Here is a 25,565-nt window from a genome sequence, read left to right on the forward strand (position 1 = left end):
TGGTCCAGGGTTACTTTGTTTATATGTGGTGATCATTTATCCCTCCCTGGTTACTATACTAATACCACCTCATTCCAACTGATTTGGAAACATAATTATGATTATATTTATTTGCATTAGCATGTGTAAATCTACCTTCACATTGTTTGCAGATTAATCTTTGTTGTCATATATATAGATGTGATCAAGAACCCTTGGCGGCCATGCACTGAAAAAATAAACTAAGAATTGCACTGATAAATGGGAGTTCGTGCCTTTTTTGGTTCAGAGGATTGGACAGTGGAGAGAAAGGAATACGGATATGTATGTTAACGCGGGATTTCTGGTCTATGGTTATAAGTCCAGATCCCAAATCAAGTCGAATGAATCGTTGGTACCTGTCATTGAGTAAAAGGCAATCCACTACTAGGTTAATCAATTAAGAACTTAAACCACTCTAAAGAACCACTGACTACAAATAAGTTTGAAGATTTATTATAAAGCCAAAAGTATCTGAAGGTACAAACATCTCAGAATAAGATTCAAAAGATATACAGGTATCAATACAAAAAGAAATTCTCTGAATGCTCTCAATCGGCAAAAGGAAATTATCAAAAATATCTCAAATACCATGAGTGTTGCAAGAATCGCTATAAGTTGCAACTTAAGAGTCATTTACAGAAAGGAAAAGTTCAGATTAGTCTGTCCCTACACTAGACTAAGTGACATCCCTACTTAACAAGATCTTTACCTAAAAAGGTGTCAGCCGTGGTGACTTCCAAAGAAGATCACGCACTTCTCTTAGTCTTCTTGGTGAATCGCTCTCTCGTGGTCAATCTATCTGCCTACCCATCCGCTTTCTTAGGCTTCTCAGACCCTCTGCTCTGTCTCCTCCCCGGGGTGCTGTCCCTAATACAAAATCACATTTCCAATAGGAACGCCCCTGGAGACGCCCCTCACGTGGTATCGGTTCTGGCGGCAAATTCCATGCTGGTGCTCCTCTGGACCCTTCGTTAAAGTTGACCTTGCTTCCCAGGCTTCTTCTAAGCTGGTCGGTACCCCCCAGGAAATTCCTGAAGCCTCCTCCAGGCCTGTGCCAGGCGTCTCTGAACAAAGCCCATTCATCACCAAACTGATTAGGGCTCCTCGCACCTGCAAATAGACAGTTCTACTGTGGGCCCCAAATTCCGGCCGCCACCATATCTTTAAGTCGTAAACTATGTCTTCGTTTGTGCTCTGTGCGATCTCTCCTTAACGAGCACATGCAGATCAAAGAAGCGACTTTATCTATTCAGGCCTACTAAATTACATGAAACAGGCCTCTGCATTCTGCGCATTTAATTTCTTTGTTTAAACAGCATTCTAACTAACACACATTACTATAATGTAACACATCTATATAAAATATATTTCAATTCTATGCTTAATAATACTTTGCAGTAAAAAATGACATTAGTATCCAAGTTACTTAAAAGTGTAACAGCATCTTTCGTTTCTTGTGAAATGCCATGTGGCCTACACATTTCCATGGTTTGCAGAGTTACATTTCTTTTTCACACAGTCACATAACGTGAGATTCCAACATCATTCTAACATTTCTACAAACTTCTACATTAGTTTTCACACAGATATATGTATCCCTATTCTAGTTAAACACTCTTATATTTTCACTCTATGAGTATAACACTCTGGTGCAATCTATATTTAAACTAATACTACGTGCTTGTAAATATGGTGCACTTATACGTTTTTCAGACTTGCGCTCTCTCAATCCCCCCTTTGATGACTTCCAGTAGTCATCATCATCGCAACACCCTCATTTAGGTATAGATTGTCAAACTGAAGTCGTTGCAATATTCCCTCGTTTCATCTCTTCTAGAGCCCTCAGACTCCTGTACTGATTCTCCTGCATCGCAGCTAATCTCCTCCCCTGCTCCCGCATGGATCTCTGCAACCTGTTTGCTCTATACCATTTGTACAGTCTCACCAATCCCCATAAAGTGATTACACAAATCACTATTATGATGATAGGTTTCAGTATGTACCAAATGAAACCCTTTCCCAGGTTGGCAAACCAACCTCCAACCTTTCCCATTCCTTGTCCTACTTTTTCCCACACATATACATGCGCCAAATCCTCAACCTCACGATGAATTGAAGTAATGTTTCGTATGTACTTCTCTAGAGGTTTTGAATTGTCTGGAATGTAAGTGCAACATTCCTGGACCTTCAAAGCCTTACAGACTCCGCCCTCTTTGGCTAACAGAACGTCTAGAGCAAGTCGATTCTGAAGAACCATTGCCCTTATCGATTGCATCTCTCCCTCCACCAGCATTAAAGATCTAGCAGTACTGGCAGATAATCTATGTACGACTGTTGCCAATCTTCTAATTTTGATGTCATTCAGTATTAACCCTAAAAGAGGAAATGCAGCTCCAAATATGTCTCCAATTACTTCAGAGCTTGCATCTCTCCTTCCTCTTGCTTGAGCTCCTCCCTTTTTGGACTCTAATTCTTCAGCATGATATATTTTCGGGAAGACAATCGCCAAATAACATGATCCATACCAATTATCTGGTAGTTTCACATATGCATTTCTTCCACAAACAAAATATACATTGGGGATCACCTGCATCTCCTTCAAGAAGTCTTTAGAGTAATACTCCAACTGGAAAGCATGTTCACAACTGACTTCTCCCACGAACACATTTTCGTAATAGGTTTGACCCCTATGTATACATAGTTTCCCTTTCTTCTCTCGATCTAATGCTATTGGACCACTGCTACCCTTGCTCTTGTGTGCTCTTTCTTCTTCAGTCCAATCTGTTTCCCATTGACCTGAAGTCTTTAGAATCTTTTGTCTCCTATATCGAGTATCCACCTGCCCTATAAACTTTTTCTCAATTTCTGACACGGAACAAGTCAAATTATTCCTTCGGGCATGTGAAGTATCTAATGTTCTCCATGGTAGGAAAAATTTCTGTAGTCTGTCTTCACTCTTGTAATAATCCCACTTATTTAGATGTTTATAATTTGGCACCTCTGGCAACACAGAATCGAAGTTCGAGAAGTAATACTCGAACCCATCCCGTTCATAAAATATGCTCAGCAACAAACTACATGTGATTCCATAAGTCAATGGAAGATGATGGTATCTGATACCCTCGTCTACAGATGCTGGCAATTTCATACAGACGTAGCAATTCTTCGCCTCCATGACATCAACGTATTCATATAGCAATTTAGCATAAGCATTTGACTTAAAACTCCCCTGGGATTCATCAGTGTGTAATCTCTTAACCTCAGCATCTAACAAAGCCTTCTCCTTCTCTGTGTTAACTCTACTTTGTACAGCAGTAGTAGGCCTCTGTGTCGATACTCTTTTAGCTTCTTCTCTTGCTTTTGCTTCGTTTTCATGTCCCACTACATATGATATAGTAACTACTAAAACTATAAGAAAAATCACTACCACTAAAAGTGTGCCTACTATGCATTTTGCCCTACGGTTCGGGTTGCCAGCCTCCATGATCTCGAAACAGTGTAGCTCTGGTTTCGTTTCTCAGCCAAAGTCTCTTACTGGACTCCAATGTCTCTTTTCTTTGCACAATTCTCTCTTTGAGTCCACACCTGGAAGCTGATAATTCCCTCCGCAAGAACAGTTTCTGAGTTCTGTAGCAATAGACCACCCTAGCCCTTCTCCATCCACTAAAATGGAAGTCCCTAGTTTCTTTCTTCTTCCACTCGGCGCTAGGTTATCTTTCAATCGGTATTTACAAAGTTCTTACAAAGTCTTTAATAGTCCGAAATTATGCGTGTTCCAAGAATTTCCACCACTCGCTCAAATATTTCCATACGAAGAAGGATTCCCTCAAGTATTGGACACCTTGAACAGCAACACGGAAATTCAACTGTCTCTAAGATCAATTTTCTTATTCCGCTCAAGAGAGGAGGATAGACGATGTTGAGTGTCAGCAGTCTTTCGACCTCCACTCCTGGTACCAGGAACTTTACTTCCACTGTGATGATTGGGTCAATTCTGGTCAGGGTCACTTCCCTCACCCTCCCAGTTCTGCATCCCTCGGACATCTGCAGCGAGGTAGGTCCACTCAGGAGTAGCGTATCTTCTGCAAGGCACTCGCACCCTCCTTGATCTTCTCGGACTTTCCTGTTCCTGCTCTTGTGCACTTTCTTCTGGATCTGAATCTTCGGATATAGGAGCAAGAGTTCTTTCTGAAGTCAGCTTTAAGTTCGGCCTTTGCTTTCTTTCGGGCCAACTAACTTCTCCACGTCTTGTTCTCCTACTTCTTGTCCTCACACTCTGTTCTTGATCACTCTGGTACTGGTCTGTGTCTGTGTTGTAGTCGCAACAACTTTCTCCTTCTGTGGCAACTTCAGTTTCACTGCCGTCCTGCCTTTCTTCTTCTAGATCTGTTGCACTCCCAACTTCTTCAGACACCCCCACAGCTTGACTGATCCCCTCTTGTGATTCTTCTTCCACAATTGGATTCTCGTCTGTGAGAGGAGCCGTTTCTTCCAGGGGTGCTGGAACTTTTCGAGTATGGGATGCGTGGATCCAATTAGGCAGTCCTCCGCACTTCACAGCAGTGTTCGTTATTAAGATTATCTGATAGGGTCCCTTCCAGCGCACGTCTAAACAATTCTTCCGGACGTGCTTCTTCACCAGGACCCAATCTCCTGGGCACAGGTCGTGGCATAAATTTCTTGAAGACGGAACTTCTGCAGCCTGTACCTGAAGAGACACAGAATAATGGCGTCAGACAACCCTTTGCAATAATCCAGGATCAGGTCATCTGTAATGTTCAACAATGCCGCAGTTGGGACAGAAGGAAGTCTCATTGCCCTCCCCATCAGCACCTCGTGTGGAGAGAGACCTGTCCTCCTGTCCGGTGTGCTACGCATACTCATAAGGACTAAAGGAAGAGCATCAGGCCAACTCAAGGAAGTTGATGAGCATACTTTAGCTAATCGACATTTCAGTGTCCCGTTTATCTGCTCCACGATACCTGAGGCCTCTGGTCGATAGCTACAATGTAATTTCTGATCAATGTTCAATGCAGAGCAAAGCATCTTCACAATTTCGCTGTTAAAATGAGTTCCTCTGTCCGATTCCAGAGAGGCAGGCACCCCGAAGCGCGGTATCAACTCTCTAAGCAACAACTTTGCTACTGTGAGTGTATCGCACCTGCGTGTAGGGTATGCTTCAACCCATCTGGAAAATATGCATACAACCACCAGAACATACCTAAGGCGGTTGACTTTTGGCATCTCAATAAAATCCAATTGCATTCTGTTGAAAGACCCCCCAGACCTCCCAATGTGACTCAATGTAACTGGTGTTCTTTTCCCTATGTTCAACTGCTGACAAGTAACGCATCGTTTACACACTGCTTCTGCTGCAATCCTAAACTTAGGGCAATACCAAGTTTGCCTGAATACCCTCAGCATGGCATCCCTTCCCAAATGTACTGGACCATGTATCTGTCGTGCCATTGGACTCGCTAACTCCTCAGGTAGCACTGCCCTTCCATCTGCTGAAACCCAAAAATCCATTTCGCTTCTCACACAACCTGCTGTTTCCCATGCCCGTTTCTCTGATTCTGGTGCATTCTCTTGCAATACCCTTAAATCCTCCCAAGTGTCTACAGTTTCTAGCATCATATTCAGTTCTGTCTTCTCCTGAGCCCCATCTATTTCCACCTTCGTGAAAGAATATCCATGCTCCGCACAATAGCGGGCAACTTCATCTGCATATCTATTTCCTTGCGACACAAAATCTGTATTTTTTGTATGGGCTACACATTTCACAATTGCAATAGCGGCTGGACCCTGTAATGCTTCCAACAACAGCCGCACAAATTCTCCATTTCGAATTGGCGAACCAGAGGAGGTCATGTAACCTCTCTGAGACCACAATTGCCCGAAATCATGAACAACACCGAAACCATATTGGCTATCAGTATATATGGTGACTCTGTTTTTATTACCCGCTATACAGGCACGGGTTAATGCAATGATTTCTGCTACCTGTGCAGAGTGTACTCCTTCCAGGCAAGTGGCTTCCACAACTCCTGTAATGGTGCAAACAGCATAAGCTGCTCTCAACCGACCAGTATCGTCTCTTAAACATGAGCCATCAACAAAGTAAATTTCATCGGGGTCAGTCAATGGCTCATCCACAATATCTGGTCTGGGCTTGGTGCATAGTTCAGTCACATCAAGGCAATCGTGATCTTCACATTCTTCGCCTTCTATATCATTAGGAAGTGGCATCAACGTAGCAGGATTCAAGACAGAGCACCTCTTAAGGGTCACGTTCTCAGCAGCAAGAATAACTTGCTCATAGCGCGTGAGCCTACTATTGGTCAAGTGCTGTGTCTTGGTCCTGGTCATTAACAATTCCACAGAATGAGGTACATACACCACTAACGGGTGTCCCATCACAATGCTTTCACAACGCTCAATGCTGACACCTGTTGCAGCAATGGATTTGAGACATCCGGGCAACGCTGCGGCTACCGGATCTAATGTAGCCGAAAAATATGCAACTGGTCTACGGCCATTTCCATGAACTTGGACAAGAACTGACAAAGCACATCCCTCTCTCTCACAGCAGTAAAGTGAAAATGATTTTTCATAGTCTGGCATCCCTAGAGCCGGAGCACGACATAAGTCATCTCTCAACTGTAGGAACGCCATCAAGCACTCATTGTCCCATGGTACCGGATCACTCACCTCCTTGTGCGTCAGTTTCTGTAAGGGTTTTGCTTTCAGCGAAAAGTTAGCTATCCACTGTCGGCAATAACCAACCATTCCTAGAAACATCCTGACTTCTCTCTGCGTCGTAGGCGCACTCATTTTCATTATCGCCTCTATTCTGTCTGGTGACACCTTGCGCTTTCCTTTTTCCAACCTGTGACCCAAGTACTGTACTTCTGTCAGACAGTACTGCAATTTGTTCGGAGATACCTTATGTCCATTTTCAGCTAAATGATTCAGTAGGGCGATGGAATCTGTCTTACACGCTTCCTCTGTTTCTGACGCAACAAGTAGGTCGTCTATGTACTGGACCAGAACCGAGTTCTGTGGCAGTACTAGACTTTCAAGATTCTTCTTCAACAGCTGGTTGAAGATTGAAGGGCTATCTGTGAACCCCTGTGGGATTCTACACCATGTTAGGACGCGATCTTCCATTTTAAAGGCGAAAAGGTACTGGCTTTCTTCATCTAATGGGATTGAAAAGAAGGCCTGACAAAGATCTATCACTGTGAACCACTCAGCTTGGAATGGTATCTGAAATAGTATCACTGATGGATTCGGTACCACTGGACAACATGAAACAACTATCTCATTGATTTTTCGAAGATCTTGAACTATTCTGAACTTCCCACTAGGTTTCTGCAAACCCATAATCGGGGAGTTGCATGGACTACCCACGATTTCCTTCAGAATACCCTGTTGAATCATAGAATCGATCACAGGTTTTATTTCTGCAATCGTCTCTTGGGACAGCTTGTATTGAGGCGTTCTTGGATAATCGACATTTGGTTTCACCATGATCTTCACTGGCTCTACCCCTTTGACCAATCCTATCTCTTCTCCTGTAAAATCCCATACTTCTGATGATACTGCCTCGCGTAAATCCCAAGGAAGTTCCTCCACAGTCAGAGTAGGATACAGTTCTATGCATGTTCTTGAATTAACAACTTTAAAAGTCGCATCATCGTCTGTGGTTTGTACCTCCACTCCCTGAGGTGTGCAATATATGGTGCAATTCAATTTGCACAACAAGTCCCTTCCTAACAGACACACAGGACTTGAATCACAGACTACAAACTGATGTTCATTCATGTAGTTTCCTATTTTCACTGACACTGGTTCCGTCAAAGGGCTAGTCATTCTCTTGTTTGCGACTCCAACCACCTGAATTGTTTCCCCCGACATTGGTAGATCAGGAACCACTGCAGATCTCAGAGTTGATCGAGTAGCTCCAGTATCCACCAAGAATGTTGTGGGACACCCTGCTACCTCTGCCTCAACAAATGGCCCTCTCTGATCCACTTGTAGAACTGCCCCGAGGGTACAGTCCTCTTCTTTGCTTACTCGTTGTCCCGTCAAAGGGTCAATCTAGTAAAATTTTTCTTCATCTATGAAAAGAGGCATTTGTCTAAAGACCTTTCCCCCTGTCGCAATCTTTGGTGGCTGCGGAAACTGAGCTCGTGGAGCCGAAGTCCCCCCTTTGGCCACCTTGTTCCTTGGCACTGTCACCCCTTGAACTGGAACCTCTTGAACTTCCTCCTCTACCTCTAATTCTCCGTTTTCCGGGTTATAGGGACACTCGCGTCTCCAATGTCCCACCTGGTGACACTGATGGCACTTTGTCGTCTTCTTCAATGTGGCAAAGTCTATTCTAGGTCTCGAGTTATCCTCACTGTCCTTATTCTGATTACTCGATTTCCGTCCCATTGTCCCCTGTTGCTGCTGTCCGCCCTTTCCAGCTGACTGCATCTGTACTACCATTAGTTTTTCCTTTAGCTTCTTTGACTTAGAATCTATTTCATCACTACAGTACCTCGCATACCTCAAAATCTCATCCAGTGGTCTGTTCTGCCAGCAAATTAAATGTTGCTGAATCATTAAACAAATATCAGGTCTCAACCCCAAAACGAACTTTGATACAAACTGTCCTATATCTTTGGGGTCCATTACATCGAGTCCACTCTATTGTTTAAACGTTTTCAGCAATCTCTCATAAAATTCATGAACTGTCTCCTTGGGTTCCTGTCTGGTTCGGTCAATTTTTACCCAATCTATGTCTTGTGGTGGCACCTTATCTTTCCGCCAAGTTATTACCCTTTCATATTTTTGCATTACAATTTCAGACGGTCCATTTGTAGCAGCATTCCTTTCTGGTTCTACAGTTGGCCACTCGACACTAGTCTTACATGCTGTCCACAAATCTCCTGGGACCACAATGTCAAACAAGGTGTTCAAATCAATCCACAATACTTTTGAGATTTTCACAAACCTTTCTACCTGCTTGTACCACTCAACAGGATTATCCCTTAACTTCGGAAATGAGTTGGTAAATGCAGCTAAATCTCCTCTACTCCAGGGCACATGTACATAGTTCCCATTCGATATTTCTTTCAGAGGAAATGCCTCCATCTGCATTACCCTTCCTTCCGGAGACATCACACTCGTGCTCCGTCTGACAGTACCCCTTTTGGCCCACCTCTCTTCCCATTTGTCCAAATCTCTCCACGCTCTTATTCCCGTTATCAGCTCCCTTATGTGTGTTTTTAATCCTGTAGTTCTCTTCTCGTCTAAGTCTTGGTCTGAATACTGCAACCTATGGTTACTCTGTAATGTCTTTGTTCTGGACAAGTCTACCATATACTTGTCTGCCAGTTCAGACAATTTCTCATGAATTGCTCTTGCCTTTCGGGTAATGTCCTTTGCTATAAACAGCAACTCATCTTGTTCGTACAAATCAATCCTTTCTAAGGCCAACGTACCATCTATGATCTCATCCACATCTGATTTTAAGCTGGTAACATCGAGTCTTTTGGCCTTTACTGCAGCTTTCAGTATGCTAGCTCTAGGGGGTCCATTCACATCTCTCCCTTCCCAGCTCCGAGTCCTACGTCTAGGCTCAGGCGAGTTACGGGGAGTCCTCCCATGCTCCTGTAGTGTAGTTCCTATCTTCCCAATAGGCTCTGCGCATTGGAATAGTACCTACAGCAGTAAAGGCCTAGGCCAGACGTTAACTAGGTCTACTACTGTCGATGCTAGACTTAATTTTTGGGTTTGCCAGCTAAGCTCAGAGTTCGCTAGAAACTTTCTCGAATGTTCAAGGAAGGATTAACTTCCCTGATTAGACAAGAAGGGATTTAGTTTCTGACAACCATAGAACATGACAACTTTGCTCTCCCCTAATCAAGAGTCAATCTCGAGAGTCGTGTGAGCACAAGGCAATTATTTTACTCAGTCAGTACGTGCATTCTTAGTCTCATCAGAATGTAGAGAAAAGGAAGAGACGGGCGTGTTCAATAAAAAGGTGTTATTTATTGATCAGTCTCTTTTCTCGTACAAGAGAAATGGATCGATATTATTGCAATACTTATAGTTAAGTAAAGTGCATACATTAGAAGCAATAGTATAAAATAATACTGTAAAAACATTGATATGGTTTCTGAGCCATATGATGTTTAAAATGATTAAAATATATTTACATACACATATACATTTGACTAAACGTACTCAACTGGTGTTTCTAAATACGCCTACCCCGTGTACCTGACCTAAGTCTAATGCGTGGGCGGGAATAGAAAGTTACAGTTAAAGTTAAGTTTGTTTTTGCCAAGTGAATAACTAAAGAATTCTCTGTGAGGGGTTATTCAGTTCTGTACCTGGAAGTTAGGATGAATGAGGAATGGTATCTCTTTCTCTGCTCTCGATATTCCAGGCTGCCTGCGAGGGCTGCCCAGAAACGCCGGTGCTGGGTCTCTCGGCTTGAGATAGCAGCGCGTCTCTCAGCGCGTCAGGAAGGCGGGGCTGCTGCCAGCGGGGTCTGCTTCTGCTCTCGGCTTCGGCAAGTATGGCTGCTCCGTCTTGTCACCACGCGTGTGTTTGCATAGGGCAAGGTCGGCAATATTTATACCTTAAAGGTGCCGAGATTGACGTAAGGATGGACATAGGTACGTCAATAAAGATGTCATACGACTTGCTCGTTAGCACATTCTTTTGCAAAAGTTCTCTGTGAAATCAAAACAATGGCCGCACGGATTATCCAGGTTGTCATAGGTTTGATTTGTTATGAGAACGTCGTATGCCTTATCAGGGGCTGGAGGAATGTCGCTTGTCTAATTAGATCTCAAGCGTTATGACCTAATCAGATAACACGTTCCTGTGCCGTAGTGTGACTGCGTCAGATAACGGTATCTGCATCATGGGGGTTTTCTTGCCTCATGGGCTGACTGTTAGTTAACTTGATAGTTAGTTTAACCAGAATAGGGTCAGGAATAGGGGGACTGATTCAGAACCTATAGAAATACACGACACCCACTCCACGCTAACTATGGTCATATCTACTAATCTATGCATAGTATAACATAGTACAACATACTATAGAGTATAGTGTATACCTTACCACCCCAAAATACATAAATGCATTTCGAAATTTTCAAATATACTGAAAAATTGCAGTCATATATATTGTATGCACTTAAGCTATGAATTAAATGCAAAAGTAAACAAGCATTGTTATGCATTATTGCTTTTTGGTATATGAGAAATACACATGAAATGGCTCTTAATATGGCTATACAGAAAGGAAGGTTGAGACCATTTCATCACATAATAAAATATTTGTGAACATACCAGCGGGCAGCTAAAGTCTATAAAGTATCTAAAAATAGAAATCTTAGTTCTCTAGGAATAGTTTCTTACTTTAAGCAGAAGATCAGTGTCCCGGGAAAAAAATATATAGAAAAATATTTTAGGGGCTTGCTGAAAAAATTGCTGTCCGTGAACTGGATTGTAATTGTTCATGTGACTTTATTTTTAAAGTTGAAGGCCGAATTCAGGGAACGCCGTGTGCGAGTTTACTCAAAAGTCTCTATTTCTGTTCTGGAGAGAACATCATATCATTCAGGCTTTCGAAAAAACTGTCAACAGCTTCATGGGAAAGTTCCACTAAGTCGGAAATAGGGGTAACCATGCATTCATGCGCATGATTGTCTGCATTGACATTCTGATTCGCATTGCTGACAGAAGGTCGTACCTGTTCGATGTTGCTTTCATCTTGAACTTCACTACTCTTCAATCGTAGTGGTGAAGATTCCAGGAATGCCGTCATCAGGATTGGCAGCCTTTGAGGGCAGCACAAAGCGTGAACCTTGGTAGGAACCAACAGTGTATCTGCATCCACCGGCGCATCCGATTGTAGCGTCAGACAGGTGTCTAACACGCATTCTTCTCCGCATAGCAGACACCTTAGTACAGGTAAAACACACCTTTGCCACATTGGTCGAAATGATAGAAACCAAGTCATGTTCAGGTCTCTAAGCCGGGAGAGTCCCAGGATTTTTGATATACGGTCCCGGTATCCAATGGCTAGGATCGTATCTTCCATTGTCGCGAGAGTTTGATCTGTGACATGGGTTGCCATAACGAAAAATAAGGACTAGGAATAGGATTCCTGCAATTAGTCCCAGGATCAGGGGAAGTCCGCCAAAAATCGAATGGACGAAATCTGGAAAAATACCCAGTATGGCTTTGAATGGTGTTAATGCCATCGAAAATACTGTCTTAAATACCTTTGATACCCCAGTGGTATCAGAAATATTTAAGATTTCGCTCAGGATTTCCGCGAAATGTACGGGGGAATTAGTTGATAATAATGTATGTATCTCTGCAGTCGTCCTTGCGACTTGTAGATCATACGTTTCTTTTGATGACGTGAGCCTTGTAGGCGTCTGAAGAAGCACTGTTTTCATTCTGCTTAAAGTGTCTATTCGAATAGAAGTAATTTTCAAACTGGGCCATGCCCTCGCCTCCCTGTCTGGAAAGGAGCTGGGGAACAAAGAACGTCCACAGCACTTGACCTTCGCTGTCGTAGTGACGAGATAAGGAGTCCCGGGCATAAGACTACAACATCTGCGGTCTACAATAAGAATGTAACTCCCATTATAGAGTCTTTGAAAGAATGGTTCTATTTCAGTTGCAGGTGCGCCTTGCTGGTGACATGAAAGGTTGTATGAATTCCCTTCACAGGCTCCATGCAAACTAATTCCGTTACACAGAAGCGTGCCGCTTAGTGACATAGCACAATTGTTGCCACTAAGAAACACTTTCTGTCCTTTATTACTGACACATGCATGTGAATAGGGCAGGTTCCAAGTTGTTTTAAGGTACCCCTTTCCCAATTTCTCGTACATGCCAGCCTGTATATATTTTTGGCAGTATTGAAACCTGAAGGTTGAGATTGGAATATTTATGATTCCGTGGATTATCCATTCACTGACAGGTCGTTCTGACATTGTCATTGGTAATCTTTCTAGTTTTTCAATGCTCAAGATTGTATAATCAGCACCCTTTTGCGCCATACCGATTTGTCTATCAGTAAGGTTCAAGATTTGGAATAGTGACGTTGTGTTGATTAAACGCCAAGGCACATAGCCTGAACGCAGATTTTGTAACGTCCAGCCAAGCTGTACAATAGAACGCAATTGTGACTGACCATGTTGTAATAACAGTAAGTCTTGCGATAATATATCGATTGCTGAAGACACAATGCTGTCCAATGAAAAAATTCTGGAGGACAGAGTCATTAACCCATTGTCCACTACAGAAAGTGATTTTTCCAAATTGATACGATCAATTTCACGTATTCTCTCTGCTGTTTCAATTTGAGTAACCTTCCAGGCCTCATTGTATGCTGCATATACAGAGGCTGCTATGAAACGCTTTTGACGCTGTTTGCGTGGTCCCATTATGAAATCACGCAAGTCAGCACCATCAGTAAGTAAAGTTAGGTGTTGCTTAATTTCAGGCAGTGTGGAAGACTGTAGCCATTGAAGGCATAATTTGCCCACACTGTAGGTTGTTATTATCCCTGGGTGATGTCTTTGAGGATATCTAGGGTCTGGCCTGGACATTTTGAAACCCTGTGTTTTATTCAGGAATCTATCTTGACAGTAATTTGTATCTGTGGGCCAGATCAACCATTGTTTCCAATCAGGATGTGTTCTGTTTTGGTTAAGTATATGGTTTATGTCTATTTCTTCATCTGTATCAGAGTTATTGCTAAACATTGTTGGCTTTGGAATAGACAGGTTATTTAAATCTTTGATTTTGGCTAAGCCAAGACAGGTGGTTTGTTGAACAGTGTCATTTAAAAATATCATTTGTTCTGGGATCATGCAGGCTCTAAACAAAGCTTCTAAACCCTGTACTTGCCATTCTTTTGTACCCCAAACACTTTTCAAATCAACATTTTTGTCCCAATAATCAAATCCAAAAGTATTCATTTTTTCAAAGAATGAATCTGAATATATCAATTTTGTGTTGGTTATCATGGTTTTCATCCCTGTCTTGTTTGACAATTTAAAATAAAATGTTTCAGCATTATTTGTGTTAAAACCTGAAAAATATGAATATTTGTCGTAAACGGTTCTAGAGCTTCCTTTTGGAGGCGTAGCACAATGTTCCCATTGATTATAATTTAAAACATTTCTAGGATGTGCAGATTTATGCAAAAAATGGTTACCATAATGGTTATAGCAATACATACTATCATAATTTGTAGAACCTTGCAAATAATCATGTTTTGTAGATTTAGCAGACATTACTAAGTCAGACATCATATTGTTAATACTTTCAAAGTCCCAATCATCAGCAAATGAGTTTGGTTTTGCAAAGTCACTCAAAGAGATCTTGATTTGGTGTGGATATTTCAGGATCTCGACCGGACCATAAATTTCATAGTCAGTGTTGTCCCAGGCTACCCCACCAGGTATCGGATTGGCTGTGAAATTGGCTGAAGAAAGTTCTGGAGAAAGTTCTCTTTTCTCGACGTGTGAAGATGTGTGTGGTTTGAGGACCAAGTTGATGTTCTGACTTGCTGTGTCCATTTTAGCATATTTTCCCTCAATGAAGCGTCCCAAAGTAAATACCATGATGAGCCAAAGTATGAGGATAAATGCACCAAAACCCACCCAAAATTCAATCCATGGAGAAACCAGATATGTTTCTTTCAGTTGTTTCAAAAGTTCTTTCGCTTTGTCTTTAAAGGATTTTGATGATGGCTGTGTCTTTGATTCGCTGAGGCTTTCAGAGGAATCATCGAAGTTGATGAAGTAACCGGATGCAGTTCTGTCAATTGTTCCAATTGCTTCAGGATTTTTGTTCCTTGCATTTTCACTTGGTACTTCAGTATAGATTGGTGTGTCTCTGCTAAATGTCTTTATTTAGGTTTTCAGAGGTCTGAGTTCTATTGCATTGTTGCATAGTCCTTCTTGTTTTTCTTTAGGCGTTTCGAATGTGATGAGCCTTTTTGTTAGGACCTCTGTGCTGGTAGCAAACCTTGGTGTTCTGCTACTTATTGGGAGTCCACTTGGCCTACCGTTTGTTATCGGCCACATGTTGTGGTTTTACCAGGTCGATGGATACAACTCGGTTCTCCTTTTTACCAGCAAGTGGCGGTAGTACAACTGATCTTGTCCCGTTGACAGACAAGACAGGAACTGCTTTTCTGTAAGAAGGCCCAAATTCCTTCTTTACCGCGATCTTCTCCCTGACTAGATCCCCGACTTTTGGAATCCAGACAGGTCTTGCTGGGACAGGTGGTGATTCTTCAGTGGTCGTTGGCTGTTGTTTCAACTGTATGTTGCTCAGGTCTTTTCTTGTTTTGTTTAAGTCCTGCAAAATAGCCAAACGGTCTTTGACATCAAAGGTTTTTTCTATTACCACTGAAGTCTGACTATCAAGGTCAGAGATCAACATCCTAGTTCCGAATAATAATTCATACGGACTGAATCCCTTCAGAGAATTTTTTGGCAAGTTATTTAGACTACGTTGGACACTTATTAGATGTTTGACCCACCCAGCTCCCGAACCTAATATCCTTTCCATTATAGATTGCTTTCTGCCTTGGTTTTTTCTTTACACCATCCCGTACCCTCAGGAAGGAAGTGAGAAGATTCCCGCTGGGCTGTGCTCATTTGGCCATGTTTCCCCCCCAGGCTGGATTGCCTGAGTGAAAACAATGGTCGAACGTAGCATGCTCTTAGCGTATATGCCATTTAGACTCGCAAATCTTGTATAATAGTCCGGACGTCAGCCGAGTGCTGGTGATCTACATTATAAGTGGGAACTAGCCTGTATATGTTAATCGCAAGCCATTCTTTTTAGTGGTGATGTTATCTGCAGTCAGATTCCACCGTATTTTATTTTTTCTCTCCCCACTGCGATTTCTGTTGCAGTTTGGGCAGTTTTTTACAAACATGGTATGATGTAGGCTCATGCCTGGCCACCAGTACCGTGATTGTAAATCTTCCAGAGAATCTTTTAGTTTGAGGTGTCCAAGACCCTCACCCATATGTGCGTCTGCGATTAACAAGCTTCTCCTGTCCATGTTTGGAATCACTCTATCCCCCACTCCAGGGATTCGAGCAAAAGGGACGGAGTTTGCATCGATTATGTATGTGTAATTGAGTGGATAGTTGATCGGTAACGCTGAGCAGTCGCCTTTTGATGACGTTTTCACCGCCAGCATTGTTTCACCGTCAATGTATTTTAATGTACGCTTTTTTCGATCTACAGGAGCCGATTTAGTGGCTGCCGCTGCGGCTGTTTCAGCCAATGAATTCCCTACAACGTGAACGCCATCACGTTGATGACTCAGTGAGTGAGTCACGTGAGTCTTTGGTAGTTCTTTTTTCAAAAGAGCTACTTGTTCCCAGAGCAGTCTCTGCTTTATTGATGCATCTGTGTCATCTTTGTAACCGTTCTGAATCCATGTCTGCAAATCCTTGTTATATGCTTTGACGCAGTAATATGAATCTGACACTATAAGCGTCGGAAATTCGCGATCCGCATTATCTAGCGCCATTTTTAAAGCTATTATTTCAGTTTGTAGTTCTGAATTAGTTTCTACTGAGTGTGATTTTGTTAATAGAGGTTTTAATTTACCTCCGCGCCACACTTCTTTTGTAATCTCACATGTGGGATTGTATGCATGTTCTCCCCAAACGGATGGTTGAGCATGTCCGTCTGTATAGATTACACAGGCGTAATGTCGTAGAGGCAGAATGTCGATTGGCAGAGGATACGTCTTTTCATATTTTAGATTTTTTAATTCTTCTAGTTCTGGATCAAAGAAGTAATATACTTTGTCCGTTGTGATTGAATTCACCCATTGTATCCATTCCGGATTCAATGTTGTTGTTGGTAAATTACACGGTGTTGTTAGTGCCTCAAAGGCTGATTCTGCTGTTCTGACTGTGATATGTCTACCGTCAGCTATGTCTTTTTCTCTAGCTATTGCGGTTTGAACTGCACGAATTATTTTTTCTGTATTACTGAATTTCTGTTCAGCTTCTGTGTACATGTGTGATTTAAATGCAATTGGTACCTTTTCTCCCTCATTAGAGGTTAGGTATGTGAATCCGCATCTCCCTGGGATGACTCGGATCACAAGGTTGCGTGTGTTATCACGTGTTTCTAATTTTGTTTTAATTAGCATGTCTGTTTGTAAGGATCTCAAAATTTCTGTGTGTGTTTGAGTCCAATTGGATCTTTTAAAGTCTGGTTTAATTAGATCGTAAAGGGGTTTGACCCTTTCTGCGTAATTTGCAATGTATGTTCTTCCGAAATTTAGGAAGCCTAGAATTGACTGTAGGTTTTTTAGTGTTTTTGGAGCTTGGATTACGGCACATTTCTCTAGGAAATTGTCTGCCAGGCTTTTGCCTTCACTTGATAACTCATATCCTAACAATAGGACTGTCAGATGGGCAATTCTGGACTTTTTGAAGTTGAATTTGTAACCCTCTGCAGCGAACCCAAGTATTATGGTGTTCACCCTTTTCAAGTGAGTCTCCAAGTCATCATCTGTTAAGTAAATGTCATCGACATAGGATAACGCTTCATCATCATATAGTTGTAGTAATTCTGTTACTCTTGCTGAGAATACCCCCGGGCTGTTCTTGTACCCCTGGGCTAACCGACAGAATTGTTTTTGAGTGCCATTTACTGAGAATGCAGTTAAATATCTGCTCTCTGGTGCTATGTTTTGACAAAAGAATCCATTGGAGATGTCCAAGGTTGTTTTGTATTTTTTGCGCACTATGTTATTCATTAGTGCAGCACTGTGTGAGTTTTGCACTGCAAAGGTTTTGCAACATGTGTTAAGGTGTCGGTAATCCAAAACTAGACGATATGAATTGTCTGGTTTGGAGACCGGAAACAAAGGATTGTTCATTTGTGAGGTGCAAGTTTCAATCACCCCCTGGTATTCTAGCTGATCTAGTATTTCATTTACTTGTTTTTTAGCTTCTTGCTTAATTGGGTACTGCCTTTGTGCAGTAGGTTGTGATTTTAACTGGATTTTGTGAGGAGGGGAGTCCTCATCCCATCCTACATGATTTTTATATAAAGCAGGTGCTAAGGCCACTGCCCACTTTCTAGCAAGTGTGTATTTTTTATGAATCGGTATTTGATTCGAGAAGGCAGGCATAATTACTTCTTCGCCATGAGGGCACTCCCTGACAAACTCTGGTGGCCAGTCTTTTTCAGCTAGAAGGATGTCATAGCCTTTGGAGAGGTTATCCCAAAATAGTCCCCTTATTTTCCTAGTCTTATCTCCCTCTATACGTAATGTTATCTCGTATATCTTGTGGGGCTTGCTAACTCTGGTATCTGCAGTTTCCACTTGAAGGTATTCATTCGTGTCCACTGTCTCCAGATGATTCATAAGGACTTTGCGAGCTATGCTCCCCTCTGCTGCGCTGTCTAGCATTGTCTGAGCCCATTCTCCGTTTTTCAGTTGTGTCCTCAGTATTCTCGGCATTTTTAACTACCTTGATACTGGCTACCTTCTTTTTTGGAAATTGTAATTTCTTTTTCAGTTGAGCAGGTTCCTTGTCTTTGGACTTGGCGTGCTCTCTGATCGTCCTCTTCTTTCCGATTTCTGCGAGGAATTCTGAAAAGATTGAGAGGGACGTGTATCAATGTCTTGATATCTATCAGGTTTTTTAATATTATCCCTATTTCTAAGGTTATATCTATTCCCAGAGGGGTCACTCTGTGGTGACCTCTGTCTTTGGTTTGGAGATTTCTCTCTTCGCCTAGGAGACCTTCCTCTGGACTGGAATTTCTTTTCTTTAGGATTGGATTGTTTGTTTCCATCCCAGTTCTTTTTTGGTGAATTATTATTATTAAAAAATATTTTTTCTGGACTTGTAGTCAGTTGCGGTTTTACTGGTATTCCACCTAGACTATCTCTGCCTAGTTCTTCATAGGATTTTTCTATGATTCTGGCAATTTCAGCTGGTTGGTCTGCTATATCTGTCTCTTTTAACCTCTGGCGGATCGCCACGTTTGCTGCTTCACCTTTTATGTTGGCTAATAATATAGCCGAGACCTGCTTGAAGTCTTTCAGTAATTTCATACCAAGAGTTAAAGCAGGTTCTGGACCGTATTCATCTTGAATTTGTTTTAGCACATCTGGTATCACCGAAATGGATGGGACACCGTGCGTTTTTGTGTAGATGGAAGCAAAGACTGTACCCCAAGTGTCACAGTCCTCAATGTGTGGTGCGATTCCCATTGGGAGACATATAGTCAGAATCCTGTGTTTTTCTAATGGGGTGGTGTCAGGAAACACCGCCTCTATTTGGGTGATTTTCTGTGCCAACCAGAATGGTATCTGTTCCCGTTTAACTGGAACTTTACCTAGGCAGGATTGGATGTTCTGTGGTGTAATTTTATTTGTGTTCCCCTGGTGAGGGGTCAGCTGTGGAAGTTTAATCGCTGGCTGAATTGTTGAAGTCCGCATTACATACTGAACTAATTGTCTGTGAATTTTTAGTAATTGTTTTAGCTGTATTAACAGCTGTGGGGCAGGCATCTCGTCGATGTCTGGATGTGGTGTGTATCCGGCTAAGACCGGCCACGTTGCTCCTGGTCTTCCTAAAGGACCGAGCCTTGTAATGTGATTGTTATGTTTTAGGGCGCCATCAAATAAGAGCAAATGCTCTTGGAATTTGAGTGGTACTTCCACCTCCTCGAAAGGAGTGTACGTTTCAGGAGGTTCCTCTACTTTGTAATAGTGGAAGTACTTTGTTACAGCATTTGCTGCTGGAAAATGTATCCATGAATAGTATACCTCTGTCTGCCGATATTCGTGTGCCTCAATTACGAATATGACTGTGCCACCTCTAGGTGTCAGTCCATTTTCTATAAGTTTTAGAGTTATAGATCTTCTTTTGGCGACCTGGATGTGTATTATATCCGGGTCTGCCTCGAGTGCTGTAGTATCAGCTGCTGCCATTTCAGCTGCTAATCTAGTAGCCTCTCTTTCTTCATCACTGTCCATTTTACTGACAGAATGGTATTATATTTATTTGCAGATCAGGTTTCTTTATGGAAACAGAGATTAGATGCACAATATTTTGGAACTGTTTTTATCCTTCAACGTTGACTTGACCAAGAACCATACATAGGAGTTCCCTCCTGCGAGGTTTTGGAGGATATAACCTTTCACCCACTTCAGACGTCTTTGGAGTATTCGGGAAAAGGGGTCTGAGTGAGAAAGCACGACTGAGTTACTCTAAATGTCTTACGTTAGTTTTATCGCCCTTTCCAAACGCGTTGGGCGCCATGTAGTGTAGTTCCTATCTTCCCAATAGGCTCTGCGCATTGGAATAGTACCTACAGCAGTAAAGGCCTAGGCCAGACGTTAACTAGGTCTACTACTGTCGATGCTAGACTTAATTTTTGGGTTTGCCAGCTAAGCTCAGAGTTCGCTAGAAACTTTCTCGAATGTTCAAGGAAGGATTAACTTCCCTGATTAGACAAGAAGGGATTTAGTTTCTGACAACCATAGAACATGACAACTTTGCTCTCCCCTAATCAAGAGTCAATCTCGAGAGTCGTGTGAGCACAAGGCAATTATTTTACTCAGTCAGTACGTGCATTCTTAGTCTCATCAGAATGTAGAGAAAAGGAAGAGACGGGCGTGTTCAATAAAAAGGTGTTATTTATTGATCAGTCTCTTTTCTCGTACAAGAGAAATGGATCGATATTATTGCAATACTTATAGTTAAGTAAAGTGCATACATTAGAAGCAATAGTATAAAATAATACTGTAAAAACATTGATATGGTTTCTGAGCCATATGATGTTTAAAATGATTAAAATATATTTACATACACATATACATTTGACTAAACGTACTCAACTGGTGTTTCTAAATACGCCTACCCCGTGTACCTGACCTAAGTCTAATGCGTGGGCGGGAATAGAAAGTTACAGTTTAAGTTAAGTTTGTTTTTGCCAAGTGAATAACTAAAGAATTCTCTGTGAGGGGTTATTCAGTTCTGTACCTGGAAGTTAGGATGAATGAGGAATGGTATCTCTTTCTCTGCTCTCGATATTCCAGGCTGCCTGCGAGGGCTGCCCAGAAACGCCGGTGCTGGGTCTCTCGGCTTGAGATAGCAGCGCGTCTCTCAGCACGTCAGGAAGGCGGGGCTGCTGCCAGCGGGGTCTGCTTCTGCTCTCGGCTTCGGCAAGTATGGCTGCTCCGTCTTGTCACCACGCGTGTGTTTGCATAGGGCAAGGTCGGCAATATTTATACCTTAAAGGTGCCGAGATTGACGTAAGGATGGACATAGGTACGTCAATAAAGATGTCATACGACTTGCTCGTTAGCACATTCTTTTGCAAAAGTTCTCTGTGAAATCAAAACAATGGCCGCACGGATTATCCAGGTTGTCATAGGTTTGATTTGTTATGAGAACGTCGTATGCCTTATCAGGGGCTGGAGGAATGTCGCTTGTCTAATTAGATCTCAAGCGTTATGACCTAATCAGATAACACGTTCCTGTGCCGTAGTGTGACTGCGTCAGATAACGGTATCTGCATCATGGGGGTTTTCTTGCCTCATGGGCTGACTGTTAGTTAACTTGATAGTTAGTTTAACCAGAATAGGGTCAGGAATAGGGGGACTGATTCAGAACCTATAGAAATACACGACACTCCCACCCCTCCAGGTCCCATGCAGTTCCGTCCTCTCTGGGTGGATGATGAAACACTCCATTGGGCCTCATGGTCCTACATTCCCCATCCTGCCTGGTTTCTCTGGGTGCATGGCAAGACATTCCATTACTCCCCCTTTCCCCACAGTTTGCCTGTGATCTCTGACTACTCGATGTATGGCGAGATCTTTCACTGTTCCCTCTATTCCAGTGCTGTACATCCTCTCCAACTGCGTGATGAGCGCACCTAGACCTATCTCTGTATGCTAGTACCATTTGGTCTCCACCCTTTTCAAAGAGACGAGACATCTCTTCGCACTCTGTGCTTCTACCATTTCGCTCCTGCTGGTCCCTATCATCCATAGGACGTATAACTCCTCTGTTCTCCTGACTTTGACCCTCACGCTCCTGACTGCTTTCGCTAGCCCCGCAGTGAGATACTGTCCCGTTGCCTCGACTTCCCCATTCAGCTTCTGCTCTTGACCTGTTGCTCGGTGCTTCTGTGGACCCATCCCATTCTCTCAAGTCAGCTCTTAACTCTTTAAAGGATTTCGGCCGTGGTCCCCTTAGGTCCATCGGTCCTCTTTGACCCTCAATCAATCAATCAATCAGTGACACTTATATAGCGCGCTACCTACCCGTAGGGTCTCAAGGCGCTGGGGGGGGGGTGCCGCTACTGCTCGAACAGCCAGGTCTTCAGCTTCTTCCTGAAGGCGAGGTGGTCTTGGGTCAGGCGCAGGTCGGTCGGGAGGGAGTTCCAGGTCTTGGCGGCCAGGTAGGAGAAGGACCTTCCTCCCGTAGTCGCTCTTCGGATGCGGGGGACGGCGGCGAGGGCGTGGTTGGCTGATCGGAGGTGGCGGTTGGGCGCGTAGAAGTTGATTCGGCTGTTGAGGTAGCTCGGACCCTGGTCGTGTAGGGCTTTGTGTGCGTGGGTGAGGAGGCGGAAGGTGATTCTTTTGTTGACGGGGAGCCAGTGGAGGTCTCTCAGATGTCCGGTGATGTGGCTGGTTCGTGGGATGTCGAGGATGAGTCTGGCTGAGGCGTTCTGGATCCGCTGGAGTCTCTTCTGGAGCTTGGCGGTGGTACCGGCGTAGAGGGCGTTGCCGTGTCCAGTCGGCTGGTGATGAGGGCCTGGGTGACGGTCTTCCTGGTCTCGGTGGGGATCCACCAGAAGATCTTCCGTAGCATGCGTAGGATGTTGAAGCAAGCCGAGGAGACGTTGTTGACTTGTCTGGTCATGGATAGGGAGGAGTCCAGGATGAAGCCCAGGTTGCGTGCATGGTCTGTCGGTTTGGGTGCGGTGCCCAGGGCGGGAGGCCACCAGGAGTCGTCCCAGGCGGAGGGTGAAGAGCCCAGGATGAGGACCTCCGTCTTGTCAGAGTTCAGTTTCAGGCGGCTGGTCGTCATCCACTCGGCTACCTCTTTCATCCCTTCGTGCAGGTTGGCTCTGGCGGAGGCGGGGTCGTTGGTCAGGGAGAGGATCAGCTGGGTGTCGTCGGCGTAGGAGATTATGCTGAGGTTGTGTTTGCGTACGATGGCTGCGAGGGGGCTCATGTAGACGTTGAAGAGGGTGGGGCTCAGAGATGACCCTTGGGGGACGCCGCAGATGACTTCGGAGGCTTCTGACTTGTACGGTGGTAGGCGGACTCTCTGTGTTCTTCCGTCGAGGAAGGAGATGTTCCATTCCAGCGCCTTGTCCTGGATTCCGACGTTGCTGAGGCGCTGTACTAGGGTGCGGTGGCAGACAATGTCGAATGCCGCGGAGAGGTCTAGGAGGATGAGGGCCGCTGTTTCTCCATTGTCCATCAGGGCTCGGATGTCATCGGTGGCGGCGATGAGGGCGGTCTCGGTGCTGTGATTGGCTCGGAAGCCTGACTGTGAGGGGTCGAGGGATCCGTTCGTCTCGAGGAAGGCGGCCATCTGCTTGTTGACGGTCTTCTCGATGACTTTGGCTGGAAACGGGAGGAGCGAGATGGGGCGGTAGTTCTTGAGTTCAGTGGGGTCCGCTGTTGGTTTCTTGAGGAGAGCGCTGAGTTCGGCGTGTTTCCAGCTCTCAGGGAAGGTGGCGGTGTCGAAGGAGGTGTTGATGATGTCCCGCAGGTGGGGTGCGATGACAGCGTCGGCCTTGTTGAAGACGTGGTGAGGGCAGGGGTCGGTCGGTGATCCGGAGTGGATGGAGTTCATTGTGCGTATGGTGTCTTCGGTGCTGATCGGGGTCCAGGCGTGGAGGGTGGTGGTGGGGGGTGGTTGTTCGGTCATGGTGTGCGTTGGTTGGTTGTTGAAGCTGTTGTGTATGTCCGAGATCTTGTTGTGGAAGTATGAAGCGAGGGAGTTGCAGAGGTCTTGCGATGGGGTGATGTCGTTGTTTCCTGCGCTGGGGTTGGAGAGCTCTTTCACGATGTTGAAGAGCTCCTTGCAGTTGTGTGCGTTGTTGTCCAACCGGTCCTTGAATGCTGTTTTCTTGGCGGCGCGGATCAGCTGGTGGTGCTTCCGGGTGGCAAGCTTGAGGGAGGTCCTGTTGTCCGGTGTAGGTTCCCTTCTCCAGACTTTCTCGAGGGCTCGGCAGTTCTTCTTGGAGCTCTTGAGTTCGTCGGTGAACCACGGGGCTTTCTTGCTGCCGGGTCTGCTGGGCGGGGTCCTCAGCGGGGCGAGCTTGTCCGCGCAGTTGCTGATCCACTTCGTGAGGTTGTCGGCAGCCTGGCTGGGGTTCGCTGAGCTGGCAGGAGGGTGCTGGCTCAGGGAGGTGGCGAGCTGGTCTGCTGTGATCTTGTTCCAGCTTCTGCGGGCGGCCTGTTGCTGGTGGTGGTGGGTCGTCGTTCTCGTGAAGGTGAAGTGGACGCAGCTGTGGTCCGTCCATTGAAGCTCTGTGGCGTGGCTGAAGTCGATGTCTGGGCTGGAGGAGAAGACTGCGTCCAGTGTGTGTCCGGCGAGGTGGGTGGGGGTGGACACCAGTTGCTTGAGTCCAAGATTGGCGAGGTTGTCGAGCAGAGTGCTGGTGTTGCGGTCGTTGTTGTTCTCCAGATGGAAGTTGAGGTCGCCTAGGAGGATGTAGTCAGCGGAGGGGAGGGCATGCGGGCTGACGAAGTCGGCGATGTCCTCGCTGAATTGTGTGCGTGGTCCCGGGGGTCGGTAGATCAGGGTGCCTCTGAGGGTGGTGTTCGGGCTGGTGTGGATCTGGAAATGCAGGTGTTCGGCGGTGGTCAGGGTGTTGTCGGTGCTGGTCGTGAGACGGATGGTGTTCCTGTGGATGATGGCGATGCCTCCTCCCATCTGGTTGGCGTTGCGGTCCCTCCGGACGATCTTGTAGCCCTCTGGGATAGCGATGGCGATGTCGGGGGCTGAAGAGGCGTTCATCCAGGTCTCCGTGAGGAAGGCGACGTCAGGGGCTGTGGCGTCTAGGAGGTTCCAGAGTTCGATGGCGTGTCTGTGGACGGAGCGGGTGTTGAGCAGGATGCACTTGAGGTGGGTGCTGCTGGCGTTCGACTTGGTGGGTGCTGGTGCTAGGCAGGTCCGGATGCAGGTGAACTTGCAGGCGTGGCAGCTGAAGGGTCCGTGGGTGCGCTGTGGGGTGGCTTGATGGCATTCTGGGAGTCGGCCGGTGTTGAGTGCGATGAGGGTGGCGGCGGAGTACGTCAGGCGGGTCGGCCGGGGTCTTCGGCGGCCAGGGGTCCTGGCGCTGGTCGCGATCCGGTCGCGGACGGGCGTAGACGGGCTTACCTTTGGCGCGCCTTCGGCGCACAATCGGCGCGCCCGCTGCGCGTGACCGCTGCGCGTTCGCACGGTCGCCATTTAAGGCGAAGTGCGCGGGTG

This window comes from Lissotriton helveticus, chromosome 9, assembly GCF_964261635.1.
Source record: "Lissotriton helveticus chromosome 9, aLisHel1.1, whole genome shotgun sequence".
NCBI classification, from domain to species: Eukaryota; Metazoa; Chordata; class Amphibia; order Caudata; family Salamandridae; genus Lissotriton; species Lissotriton helveticus.